Source organism: Chiloscyllium punctatum, chromosome 6, assembly GCF_047496795.1.
Source record: "Chiloscyllium punctatum isolate Juve2018m chromosome 6, sChiPun1.3, whole genome shotgun sequence".
In the NCBI taxonomy this organism is placed as follows: domain Eukaryota; kingdom Metazoa; phylum Chordata; class Chondrichthyes; order Orectolobiformes; family Hemiscylliidae; genus Chiloscyllium; species Chiloscyllium punctatum.
In genome coordinates this window covers 55,646,428-55,660,772 of record NC_092744.1, presented here as the reverse complement: position 1 = coordinate 55,660,772, position 14,345 = coordinate 55,646,428, and the positions used below count along the sequence as shown (strand labels likewise).

Genomic DNA, 14,345 nt, shown 5'->3' with positions numbered 1-14,345 from the left:
GGCTGAATGTCCTGCTCCACTGAAGTATTCCCCAACTGGGAGGGAACCCTCCTGTCTGTTGATTGTTGTGCGGTGCACATTCATCCGTTGTCGTTGCCTTTGCTCGGTTTCCCCAATGTACCATGCCTCCGGGCATCCTTGCCTGCAACGTATAAGATAGACAACGTTGGCTGAGTCACATGAGTACCTGCCATGTACAAGGTGGGAGGTGTTCCCACGCATAATAGTGGTATATATGTCCACAATCTGACACGTCTTGCAGCATCCGCCGTGACAGGGTTATATGGAGTTGTCCTGAGAGCCGGGCAGTTTGCTATGAACAATGATCTGTTTGAGGTTTGGCGGTTGTTTAAAGGTAAGTAGTGGAGGTGTGGGGAAGGTCTTGGTGAGGTGCTCATCCTTATTGATAATGTGTTGCAGGTCACGAAGAACATGGCGTAATATTTTAGCCCCTGGGAAGTACTGAACAACGAAGGGTACCCTGTCAGTTGCAGCATGTGTCTGTCTCCTGAGGAGGTCATTACAGTTCCTTGCTGTGGCACGTCGGAACTGGCGGTCGATGAGTTGAGCATTGTACCCCGTTCTTGTGAGGGCATCCTTGAGTACTTCCAGGTGTCCGTCACGTTCCTCCTCATCTGAGCAGATCTGGTGTATGCATAGGGAATGGCTGTTTTAATATGTTTTGGGTGGAAGCTGGAGAAGTGTAGCATTGTGAGGTTGTCTGTGGGTTTGCGGTAGAGTGTGGTGCTGGGGTGTCCGTCCTTAATGGAGACGCACGTGTCCAAGAATGAGATAGACAGTCGAGAGTAGTCCATGGTGAGTTTGATGGTGGGATGAAACTTGTTGATGTCACTGTGTAGTTTTATCAGTGACTCCTCGCCACGGGTTCAAAGGAAGAAAATGTCATCAATGTACCTGGTGTACAATGTTGGTAGGAGATCCTGCATAGAGAAGAAATCTTGTTCGAACCTGTGCATAAAAATGTTGGCATATTGGGGTGCAAATTTGGTCCCCATGGATGTTCCGTGTGTCTGGATGAAGAATTGGTTGTCAAAGGTGGAAGACGTTATGATCGAGGATAAAGCGGATGAGTTGTAGGATGGTGTTTGGAGACTGGCAGTTGTTGGTGTTGAGTACTGAGGCTGTTGCCGCGATGCCATCCTTGTGGGGAATGCTGGTGTAGAGTGCAGAAACGTCCATTGTGACGAAGAATGTTCCCGGTTCAACTTGTCCGTGGGTGCTCAAACTGTCAGGAAATATATAAATGCCAGATCCATCAGCCGTACCCACAAGGTAGAGCAAAACATCACCCGTCCACAACGCAATGCCGTCCAGGCTCTCAAAACCAATGACAACACTGTCATCAAACCAGCAGATAAAGGAGGAGCCATTGTCATTTAGAATAGAACAGATTACTGCAAGGAAGTGTACCGACAACTGAACAATCAGGAACACTACAGGCAACTACCAACTGATCCGACCAAAGAACACACACGAGAATTAAACACACTGATCAGAACTTTGGATCCAGTCCTTCAGAATTCCCTACGTGCCCTCACCCCACATACTTCTCGTGTAGGCGACTTCTACAGCCTTCCAAAGGCACACAAAGCCAACACACCGGGACATCCCATCGTGTCAGGCAATGGGACCCTATGTGAGAATCTCTCTGGCTATGTGGAAGGCATCTTGTAACCTGTTGTACAGGGGATCTCCAGCTTCTGTCGCGACACTATGGATTTCTTACAGTAACTCAGCACCCACGGACCTGTCGAACCAGGAACATTCCTCATCACAATGAACGTTTCCGCACTCTACACCAGCATTCCCCACAAGGATGGCATCGCGGCAACAGCCTCAGTACTCAACACCAACAATTGCCAGTCTCCAAACACCATCCTACAACTCATCCGCTTTATCCTCGATCATAACGTCTTCACCTTTGACAACCAATTCTTCATCCAGACACACGGAACAGCCATGGGGACCAAATTTGCACCCCAATACGCCAACATTTTTATGCACAGGTTCGAACAAGATTTCTTCTCTATGCAGGATCTCCTACCAACATTGTACACCAGGTACATTGATGACATTTTCTTCCTCTGAACCCGTGGCGAGGAGTCACTGATAAAACTACACAGTGACATCAACAAGTTTCATCCCACCATCAAACTCACCATGGACTACTCTCGACTGTCTATCTCATTCTTGGACACGTGCGTCTCCATCAAGGACGGACACCTCAGCACCACACTCTACTGCAAACCCACAGACAACCTCACAATGCTACACTTCTCCAGCTTCCACCCAAAACCTATTAAAACAGCCATTCCCTATGGACAAGCCCTATGCATACACCGGATCTGCTCAGATGAGGAGGAACGTGACGGACACCTGGAAGTACTCAAGGATGCCCTCACAAGAACGGGGTACGACGTTCAACTCATCGACCACCAGTTCCGACGTGCCACAGCAAGGAACCGGAATGACCTCCTCAGGAGACAGACACATGCTGCAACTGACAGGGTACCCTTCGTTGTTCAGTACTTCCCAGGGGCTGAAAAATTATGCTATGTTCTTCGTGACCTGCAACACATTATCAATGAGGATGAGCACCTCACCAAGACCTTCCCCACACCTCCACTACTTGCCTTTAAACAACCGCCAAACCTCAAACAGATCATTGTTCATAGCAAACTGCCCGGCTCTCAGGACAACTCCATACAACCCTGTCACAGTGGATGCTGCAAGACGTGTCAGATTGTGGACATAGATACCACTATTATGCGTGGGAACACCTCCCACCTTGTACATGGCAGGTACTCATGTGACTCAGTCAACGTTGTCTATCTTATACGTTGCAGGCAAGGATGCCCGGATCCATGGTCCATTGGGGAAACCGAGCAAAGGCAACGACAACGGATGAAAGGGCACCACACAAAAATCAACAGAGAGGAGGGTTCACTCCCAGTTGGGGAACACTTCAGTGGTCCAGGACATTCAGCCTCGGACCTTCGGGTGACCATCCTCCAAGGTGGACTTCGGGACAGGCAGCAGAGGAAAGTGGCCGAGCAGAGGCTGATAGCTAAGTTCGGTACCCATAGGGAGGGCCTCAACTGGGACCTTGGCTTCATGTCACATTACAGGTGATCACCATTGCACTACACACACACACACACACACACACACACACGAACACCTACACACACCCTTATAGACACACACACTCCCACATGCACCCCCTCATAGACTTAAGACACTCTGCACTCACTACACACACACACACACACACACTTGCTCACACTCACAACCCCCACCCCAGACAAACACACATATACACAGACAGACAAAGACCCACATGCACACATATATTTTGTGTGGTGTGGTGAATTTGTACTTGCAGAGTTACATTGCACTTTGCTCAAAAACTGCATACACTCATGTAAAACTCTGAGCTTAAAACTGCATGAATTTATGTAAAACTCTGTTATTTCACTTTTTAGATTAGAATCAATCTAAACATCAGGTCATAGACAGAGAACACAGGCGGCTAACACCTTCAACATATTGTCTAGCTATCACCATTGTTAACAGCTAACCCGAGAATGCAACTTAAAAAAAGGGTTTTGTGATTTACACATGAAAGAAGTGAAACTATCACTGTATTCTAACAGATGAAAGGCTTAACAGACAATCAATTTTTCAATGTATAATTTCAGTTACATCACACTGCAAATTTTTGCTATAAATTCTGTGTTACGATCGAGCCCTCCACAATCACCTGATGAAGGAGCGTCGCTCCGAAAGCTAGTGTGCTTCCAATTAAACCTGTTGGACTGGTGTTGTGTGATTTTTAACTTTATCTGGGACATCTTGGACATGTCCTCAGTGGATTCCAAAAAATAAGTTTGGTATGCAGGTCTTCAGTATAACAGTACCTTTCAATGCCAATGGAATTGACTGCACACCCAGAATCATTGGTTGCAAGCCATTCAGCAACATCATGCCTACATCAGTAACAGACTCGTTTGACAGCTGTAGTTTTCATTGCCACCAATGTTGTGACATCTGGCAATACCTCAGGAGAGTCCAGGAAATGCTGAACTATATTTGGCCAAGTCCTATGATGCTGTCCTCATGCAAAGCCATTTGGCACACTTTTGCAGGTTGGTTAGCAGATGTTAACCTTCTGGCTGCCACTGCTGCTGCTAACTCTGCTTTCTAGTAGTCCCTCCCTCTGCAATCCTCTTTGTCTGCATGGGGTTACAGGAGCAAAGAGCCGTACATGTTTCTTTCACCTTTACTATGTGTTCCCTTTTTAGGAACGTTTACTTGGTCCAGACTATAGTTATTAGTCCTGCTAGTACAAGTGGCAGTAATGTCTGGCCTCCTTTTAGGCAATAACTATAAGTGGGAATCCCTCATCTCATTTTTGAGAGAATAGTCTGATCTCTTCTTTAATCAATGATCCAAATCACAATTAAGATGGCTCCAGTATGGGTGACTTCTATTTGCAAACTAAAGGACTCATCCAGTGCCACCAACTTCAAGAAAAGCAAATCTCAGCAGGACATAGACACTTAATGGTAAGGTCCTCGGGAGTGTTGCTGAACAAAAAGACCTTGGATTGCAGGTTCATAGCTCCTTGAAAGTGGAGTCGCAGGTAGATAGGATAGTGAAGGCGGCGTTTGGTATGCTTTTTTTTATTGGTCAGAGTATTGAGTACAGGAGTTGGGAGGTCATGTTGCAGCTGTACAGGACATTGGTTAGACCACTGTTGGAATATTGCGTGCAATTCTGGTCTCCATCCTATCGGAAAGATGTTGTGAAACTTGAAAGGTTTAAGAAAAGATTTACAAGGATGTTGCCAAGGTTGGAGGATTTGAGATATAGGGAGAGGCTGAACAGGCTGGGGCTGTTTTCCCTGGAGCGTCGGAGGTTATAGAGGTTTACAAAATTATGAGGCGCATGGATAGGGTAAATAGGCAAAGTCTTTTCCCTGGGGTTGGGGAGTCCAGAACTAGAGGGCATAAGTTTATGGTGAGAAGGGAAAGAAATAAAAGGGGCAACTACAAGATATATAAGGGGCAACGTTTTCACACAGAGGGTGGTACGTGTATGGAATGAGCTGCCAGAGGAAGTGTTGGAGGCTGGTACAATTGCAACATTTAAGAGGCATTTGGATGGGTATATGAATAGGAAGGGTTTGGAGGGATATGGGCCGGGTGCTGGCAGGTGGGACTAGATTGGGTTAGGATATCTTGTCGACATGGATGGGTTTGACAAAAGGGTCTATTTCCATGCTGTACATCTCTATGACTCTATAACTCTAAATTGGTTATCTTCTGGCCCATGATCCCCTAATTTTAGCATTTTAAATTATTTTACACATCATTAAATTATACTCAGACTGATTGAAATGATTACTTACTTACCTCTAATATCTGCACAATTGGCTTCCTGCTGCATTGTTACAAGAACGTCACTTTGTTGGTTTCTGCCATCAACAAAATGTGGACCCAATATTGTGTTGTTGGGTTTCCACTTGAGGACATTTCGATGTGATTCTACTGAAGTACCCACCTGCCTCACATCCCAATTGACAGGGTCAATAAAGTTCTGTGTAAAAAAAAAACAAACAATCTGCACTACCTTCACAGGAGAATAATATTCCTATATCATTTACCTTTTTACAAAAGAAACTAGGCTCGAGATCAGATTCTGACATTGCTTCTGTTCATTTCTATTCAATCTATCATTCAGTGAGGACTAATTACATTCTCTTGTGCAAGTGTTTCTGTACTGGTGGCCAAACATGAAAGATGTGTGACGAAGTTACAAAGGTGTCAATTAGACGTGCCAGGCAGGTCTTTTCAGTATTCACAACTTATTCTTGAATTCCACCCAGCAGGTAAATAAATGGAAACTACGTTTTTTTAAAAATGGAGATTGGATGTAACATGTCACTTTTAAGTTATCACAGTTTAATAATGCACCTGTGATAAACTCATCACAGGAGACTAATGATTCAGTACACTGTTGATTGCCTCTGCTATTAATAACCTCTTCCTAAAATCTTCCCTCACAATTACACATTCTCCCACTGCCTCGTATGTTTCTCTCCTCATATGTGAAACACTTCCTCCTTGTCAATGTTTACAGGTCTAACTTTGCCAGTACTCTTCCTGAGGTAGTTTACAATTGGCTATGTGCAACCTTTTCATTTGCTAAATGAATTCAGACCAAGAAAGAATTGATTGACATAAACAATTAATTTCATTCGGATGTCTGTATTTATATCATTGCGATACTACTTTCAAGTGCAGGTTTCCATGAATCATCCCTCCTTTGATACTTGTTCCATTATCCTACAATCACATGTTGTGAGGTGGCATCATGGAATGGTAGGAAAGAGCTGTGCAAATACTGAACTTTCTAGCATTATATCACTCAGCTGCTTACACTATATGAAAGTAATTGACTGTCTTTCAGGTCATGCAAAGGGACTGTGGGCAAATGTGAGTTTATTTAGGATTTTTTTTCTGGCACCATTCTGTTGTGAGTGGGATGGTGAAGGTAACAATGTCTGGCTTAAAACACTGTCCATTGCACCTGGTGCAAATGGTGCTTGCATGTCTTCATTTCCAAGAGACAATCCGTTTTAAGCCTCATTCTTTGGTGCAAGTTATCCAGTGAAGATGTTCTTTTTTGCTGCTTATAGAATCATAGAGTCATAGAGTCATAGAGATGTACAGCATGGAAACAGACCATTCGATCCAACCCATTCATGCTGAGCAGATATCCCATACCAATCTAGTCCCACCTGCCAGCACCCGGCTCATATCCCTCCAAACCCTTCCTATTCATATACCCATCCAAATGTCTCTTAAATGTTGCAATTGTACCAGCCTCCAACACTTCCTCTGGCAGCTCATTCCATATACGTACCATCCTCTGCATGAAAAAGTTGCCCCTTAGGTCTCTTTTATATCTTTTCCCTCTCACCCTAAATCTATGCCCTCTAGTTCTAGACTCCCCAACCCCAGGGAAAAGACTTTGCCTATTTATCCCATCCATGCCCCTCATAATTTTTTAAACCTCAATAAGATCACCCCTCAACCTCCGACGCGCCAGGGAAAATAGCCCCAGCCTGTTCAGCCTCTCCCTGTAGCTCAAATCCTCCAAACCTTGCAACATCCTTGTAAATCTTTTCTGAACCCTTGCAAGTTTCACAACATCTTTCCAATAGGAAGGAGACCAGAACTGCACCCAATATTCCAACAGTGGCCTAACCAATGTCCTGTACAGCCGCAACATGACCTCCCAACACCTGTACTCAATACTCTGCTGGCTTTTTCTCCTTTTTTTGTTTATCTTGAGTACATTCAGAATTCCCTCAAGTCAATACCTCTTTGTGTGTTGCATTATTTCCCTCTCTCACAATGGCTAATAATTTGTAAGGGTCAACAATACAATTGTAAATTCATCCACACCTCACAGCTAACTTGGTGCATTTCAAGTTAATTCAGCACACAGTCATGACAAGTACTTTCCATTGCTTTTCTGTCATGCTAGTAGAAAGTCAGCCAGATAGTCGACAAACAGAATCATCATTTATATCCGCGACCATTACAAAGAGCTTTCTTATGTTAAAGTATGTTTTTTGATAGATATTCTTCTATGCAAAGCATTGCAATGACCAAAGCAACCTCCATATACATTAGTAGTGCACTTGACAAATGGGCAGGTTCAAGGGTCAGCAGTGCCAGGCACTCTATCCAACTAGTACTAATTTGGATTATTTCTGCCCTCATGCAGGGTACTGAGATGTGGCATGTCATGTCAGGCGATAGATCAACTATAAGGTTCTTCTATATTTCCCTCAAAATCATACCTTGCAGTAACCATTCTTGTACAACTTGCACAAGCAATTTGAATTTTTATTCACCCTTTCTGACATTTTACCATTTCCTCCAGATTGAAAGCTCAATAATAGATAGTGTTCTTTTCTTTTTACATCTTTACTATGACAAATTTACCTGTGTATTTATGAAGAAGAACACACTAACCCCGCCTCCCTGTGCCACACCAAAGAGCATACTTATAAATTACTATGCTTTCTTTTCAACACTGAGGCCCTAAGATTACATCTGATCACTGTTTTGACACTCATTGCATTATAGCATTTTCAAATATATTCTTGCAACATTTGTGACATCTATTATTAACACAGAGAAATAGTCACATAGTTGATTTTTTTTCCTTGGTGATATAATAATATATTTAAAATTACTCCAATTTTAGATTTATGGCAGTAATTATTCCATGAGAAGAATTTTGTTATCATTGCAAAGTATTTGGATTAACACAAATATATGCCTCTTCCACCTTATGCAGACTCAGGATTGAGGATGACTATACTAACAGATTTAGCATTTCCTTATTTCAAATGTATAGTTTTTAACACATCCAAAAAGTATTAGAAATTGACCATTAATGTTAGCTTCTTAATGTTAAGCAGCTGTCATAGAATGACCTTTATTATTTAATGACTTCTATCCCATCAACTCTGAGGCTCCGTTTTTGATTATAGAATATGCAATCTCTGCCAAAATACAAGTAGTCTGCTTCCTGTCACTGAGGAATGGATCAGATAATTTATGACATTATGTGTGCTGTTTCAATTCATCATGGTTGCTATATATAACATGGGAATACAGTCTTACCAATATTAGAGACTTGGATTAGGAACGTTACTTTACCAAGTGTAACCTCTGCAATTAATACATAGTTAAAACAGAAATTAGAGTTCCTGCTTATCCTAGTCAATTTCAATATTGTGAGCTCAATGCATTCCTTAAATGACATGGTATAAAATCTAAGGTTACAGAGCTAATTGTAGGGCAGTTAGACTAATGTAATTACAGTTAATGTTTCAAAAACAAAATCTATGTGTAAAAGAGAAATGTTTTTTAAATCCTTTTTTTTGTTCACTACGTTTTGCTCCATGTGACTAACAATGCACAGAGGCATATGTAAACAACCGACCTGTTAAAAATGTTGATCTAATTCTTTATAAACATGATCTTACTTACTATTTGCTCTCAACTTTTATTTTCTCCCACTCGTCTTTTTTATTTCTCAGTTTCAATTTTCTTTTCCGTAATACTTTTATATTTCTCAATTGCTGCTGCATATCCTCATTGTGTCTTCCTGTCGTTAGTCTCTTTCTCTACTGCATTTTATTTTTGGCTTGCTCTTAACTGGGGCTCACCTTACCACAACTCCAAATCTAAGATCTATCAACAGCATGTATGTCATGCTTCACAGTGGTTTAGGTTTCAGTCCAAATTGTTTAAATGGATTAATCATCATCACTGAAATGTGAAGAGCAGACATGGTACAAGTTATCCAGGGTAAATGTAACATGCTATATGTATTTTTGACTTCATTTTATCTGTCTGCATCTAAGTTCATGTCAGCATCTCTGAAGACATTGTCAAATTATAACTTTCAAGAAAATTAATATAACTTAAGAGCATCCATACTGAATTTTAATTTAATTTGTTAATAGGGTGATCAAAGGTTTATAATTTTATGTAACATGCATTATATAGATATCACTATTGGATTCTGATTTCCACGTAGAGGCTGATGGGTGTTAGTTACTTCTGTCAAAGGTTTTCTTTCTTTCAAAAACATGGCCAGAATATCCATTTGGAGCATAATCCAGCATTTATCAGAGAGCAAGTGACCACAGGTCCCTGTGGTGTTAATGGAAACTACTCTTGGATTTATGACAGGTAGCATAAACAGGTAAGGCTTTGTTTTTAGTTTAGTTGAGTCTTCAATTGTGCATATTTAATAGTCTGTTCAGCAGACTCCAAAATTCAGCTCAAAAACAAATATATTTTCTCTCCTGAAAGAAGTATAAGCCAGTTCAGGGAACAAGTTAATTCAGCAAAAAGGTTTACTTTGTGAAACATTCAAGCCAGGAGAGTTTGGTCAGAAATCTGCTGGTTTTTAGAATTGACAGAATTTAGACTCTCAGATTTGGTTCATGTCAGCAGATACAGAAAAAAATACTCTTTGAATGTCTCCACAGTCCACAGCAAAGTTAAACTGGGAAGGAGTCAATTAGATATAAGCTACAGATGCCAAGTCCAGAATTTATTACAATCCACTCAGATTGAAAAGATAGTATTGTCCAAGGCTAAGAGAATGAATGTATGTTGTTCATTGTTTTATGCATGCAATTCATTTTTTCCATTTGTAAAGGAATGAGAATAGATTTTATTTAATTCAGTCACTTGGGGTACTGTCATGACCACAGATTAAAATCTCAAAGTACGAGTGACGTCTTAAACATTTAGCTCCAACATATTTTTCTTGAAGAGGACTGTGAAGGTAAATTCTGTGACTGCCTGGCAGAGTTCTGCTGGGAAACCATGGAATATTACACCTATCCAGAGCCAAGGAAATGTCAAACAGAAAGATTAAAATGGAAGACATAATGAGAGGCTGACTAACCTCAGCAGGAGGTGACTTTCTTTTAAATTAGATTACCTACAGTATGGAAACAGGCCCTTCAGCCCAACAGGTCTACACCAACTCTCCTAAGACTGACCCACCCAGACCCATTCCCCTACTCTACCCTACATGTACCCCTGACTAATGCACCTAACACTATGGGACAATTTAGCATGGCCAATTCACTTGGCCTGCACATCTTTGAATTGTGGGAGGAAACCCACACAGACATAGGGAGAATGTGCAAACTCCACACAGACAATCGTCCAAGGTGGGAAGCGAACCCGAGTCCCTGGTGGTGTGAGGCAGCACCGCTAACCACTGAGCCACTGTGCTGCTGGTTTTACATTTCCAGAGAACAGGCTAAAAACGGATTGCAATGTCTAACCAGTGTGTGTTATGGTCTTACGTTCCAGTGTGGGGGCCAGAGCCCATTATGGTCACAGTTTAAGATCAGCCTATAAACACTTATGCTCTGAAGGTAAAGAAAGGGAAAAGACAGTCTCTCACTTCTGAGTATTGTCAGCCAATTACCATCAAAAGGAACCAGAACAAAAGAATCGTGTGAATTGCATGCTGTGTGGATTTGCGATTTTATGCTACTATTTACTTTGAAAAGCCCATCTATTCATCAACAATGGCCAGGTATGCTGAGAGCTGTTTTTTTTCTCTAGCACTTCCTACTGGATGATTGTAAAAATTGAGATGATTTGAGAGCCAGTTCCTGATCTCTGCCTCTCCCTGGTGTTCTATGTTCTCTTCTCCAAGAGACCGATGAGCATGAAGGTTAGTGTGTCAACAAGATAGAAAGATAATGCTTAGATTTAATTTATTATTGTCATATGTACCTAAGTACAGTGAAACATTTGTTTCCATGCAGCACGGGTATATCATAACATACAGATCAAAAGATAATTGAATAGAGTGAAGCATGCAAAATTTTGGCTGCACGGAATGTATTCAAAAATCAAGATCAACATTAGATTTTAAATTTGAAAGGTCCATTTATCAGTCTAAAAACAGCAGAGAAGAAGCTGTTCTTGAACCTGTTGGCAGATGTGCTTAAGCATTAATATCTTCTGTCTAACGGAAGAGATTATGACCAAGGTGGGAGGGATCTTTGATAAAGTTGGCTGCCTTCCCATTGCAACAAGAAGTATAGATGAAGTTAATAGATGGGAGTTTGGCTTGCGTGATGGTCTGGGCTGTGTTCACAACTTTCTGTAGTTTCTTAGGGTCCAAGGCAGAGCAATTGCAGTACCAGGTTGTGATGCATCCAGATAGAATACTCTCCAAGGTGCAACTATAAAATTTGTTCTGGTCCCTTATGAACCTATCAAATTTCCTTAGCCTCCTGAGGAAGAAGAGGCATTGTTGTGCCTTCTTCACCGTGGCATCAACTTGGGAAATCCAGGACAGATTGTTCATTATCACTACCACTGGGAACGTGAAGTTCTCGACCATCTCCACCTCAGCTCCGCTGATGTAGATAGGGATGTGTCCTCCTCCTTGCTTCCTGAGGCTGATGATCAGTTCTCTAGATTTGCCAACATTGAGAGAGAGAGAGAGAGAGAGAGAGAGAGATTGATATCATTGCACCATGACACCAAGCATTCTATCTTTTTCCTGTAATGTTTGTGCAATGTTATTGTGAGGGATTGACGTGGCACTGCACAAAACTGAGGTTGTGTGTCAGCAGTAACTGTTCAGGTGGGGATGGGAAACACACGGAAGGTCTGCTGGTGTGAGGAAATGCCTGAAATGCTGATTTTCCTGCTCCTTGGATGCTTCCTGACCTGCTGTGCTTTTCAAGCACCACTCTAAGCTAGAGTCCGATCTCCAGCATCTGTAGTCCTCACTTTTGCCTGAGGAATGATGTGCTGGAGAAGGTATGGCCAGGCAAACTGTGGAAGTTTGAGGTGGGAGGATACACAGCAGGATAGAAATGAATGTGGCATGTAGCTCAATACTTGCTCTCTGATTTGGCCATTGAATCTCTTCTGAGACTGCATCCTGGAACAAGCCACCGTACTCCTGTTGCTGACCTCCTTTGCCATTTCCAGTCACATCCTTATGTCTTTTGAGGCAGGCTTTCCTGTCACATGTCCAATGAACAGAATCTCCCTGTGGAAATTACAGCCGACCTCATCATCCTGGAGAATTCTGACTGTGTCGTGGTAGTACTTTGGCATTCTCTTGACGAAATGTAGCAATGTTCTGCAAAGATTGGCCTTGTCTGAAGAACTTTACAGTATTTCAAGCCTGACCCTCAAGATCCTTTAAATAGCTGAGTTGAAATAGATTGTATATTGTCATCAGGAAACCCAGAAATCAAATGTAAATGCAGTGGCTGTGTTAAAGACATTGACAAACATGCTGCAGAAATTTTCAGGTTCACTACAGGCTGCTTGCCTCCCCACTGTGAGCAGATCAAAAAGTTAAAATCCAGCCTTTTGTTCAAGACTCCCTGATGAGGGCATCTAGCCTGTCAAATCCTTTCAGAATTTTATATGCTTCAATGAGATCTCACTGATTTTTCTGAACTCTCATGCACATATGCATATAAATGAATTTAAATTTAGAGTGCTATAAATCACATATTTAGTATTTTAATTAAGACACAACAAACAAAATTGTTGAAGTGGCAATATAGCTCAGTGATCCAAAAAAAAACTTTTTATTCTTTCTCTAAAATGACTGGGGAAAAATAATGCACAATCCAATATAGGGTTTCACTGCTGGCAGGCAATTACTCATGCAATGTCAAAGCAAATCCGACATCACCAAGGGACTTTACAACAATGTTAGTTAGGGAAATAGCCTGTGAGTATGATGACTTGCGTGGTTTATATAAAGCTCAGCAGGAGATGAGCTCCAATTGTACAAGGCATTGCTGGAGATGAAGGGTTTTGCAAGAGTCAAGCGTGGGTCTCAAAATAAGGAGCACAGGGCGCTACGGTCTATTTGCAACACAGCACATTGTAGGTAGAAGACAAAAGCCAGCCAGTTATATCAGTAAACAATGCCACAAATTTAATTTAATCAGACCCCGCAATGCTTTCCCCCAGGATATATACACAAAAGCATTTGGAATGACCCGACCTATAAGAGTTAAAGAATAAAAGTAAATATCATTACTTTGAACTTTGTTTTGGAAGGGAGATTTGTCTCATATATGTTTTCTTTTTTAATTAATGCATGCACTTTTATCATGATTTGCACCCGAAATTTAATTGTATTGCAGGACTTTTAACAGTTTGTGCTATACTTTAAGGCTGCATATTGGGTGGGCCATCCAACCCCCCCACCACACTCTTTCATCCCCATCCCCATTGTGCTTATACAATATGGTGCGATAATGTGAGGTCCGCAATCTGATGTCTAATACCATCGTGCCAGTCTGTGATACAAAAGGCAAGTGGACACAGAAATCAGAAGCCCATTTGCCATTTTGAAATCACCAATTTTGGCCTTCTTAAAGACCCAGCTGAACACAATATTTCATTGTCCACTCCATTTTTATTGGCTGTCTCCCAACAAAAGATTTGGGAGTAACTTACTTTGAGAAGGTGGCACAAAGGTAGATGGAAAGGCCTGGCAACAGGATCATGGCTGCATGTGAACGCAGGGCCTATGGCTGAAGGTGGCAACTCAAATGTTCTCAGGTTTTATTTATCCACATGAACAATGGTGTTTAGGGCACCACATGAAACAAGGGGAGTGTGAGAAGGCAGGGGCAGGAACGAGTGGACCATACATCTCCCACACCACCTCACTCACCCAAACAAGAACAGAGATTATTTTGGTCTGGA

The 14,345-nt window shown here is 41.8% G+C and overlaps 1 protein-coding gene across 1 annotated transcript in view; it reads right to left on the bottom strand.

The window, feature by feature from the left end:
- Positions 1-9,196, bottom strand: part of si (sucrase-isomaltase) — a 243,257-nt gene extending 234,061 nt beyond the window's left edge. Inside the window, exon 1 of the mRNA XM_072572690.1 lies at positions 9,099-9,196. The gene's annotated coding sequence lies outside the window, so the exon portion shown is untranslated. The remainder of the gene's footprint in view (positions 1-9,098) is intronic.
- Between the last annotated feature and the right edge of the window lie 5,149 nt (positions 9,197-14,345).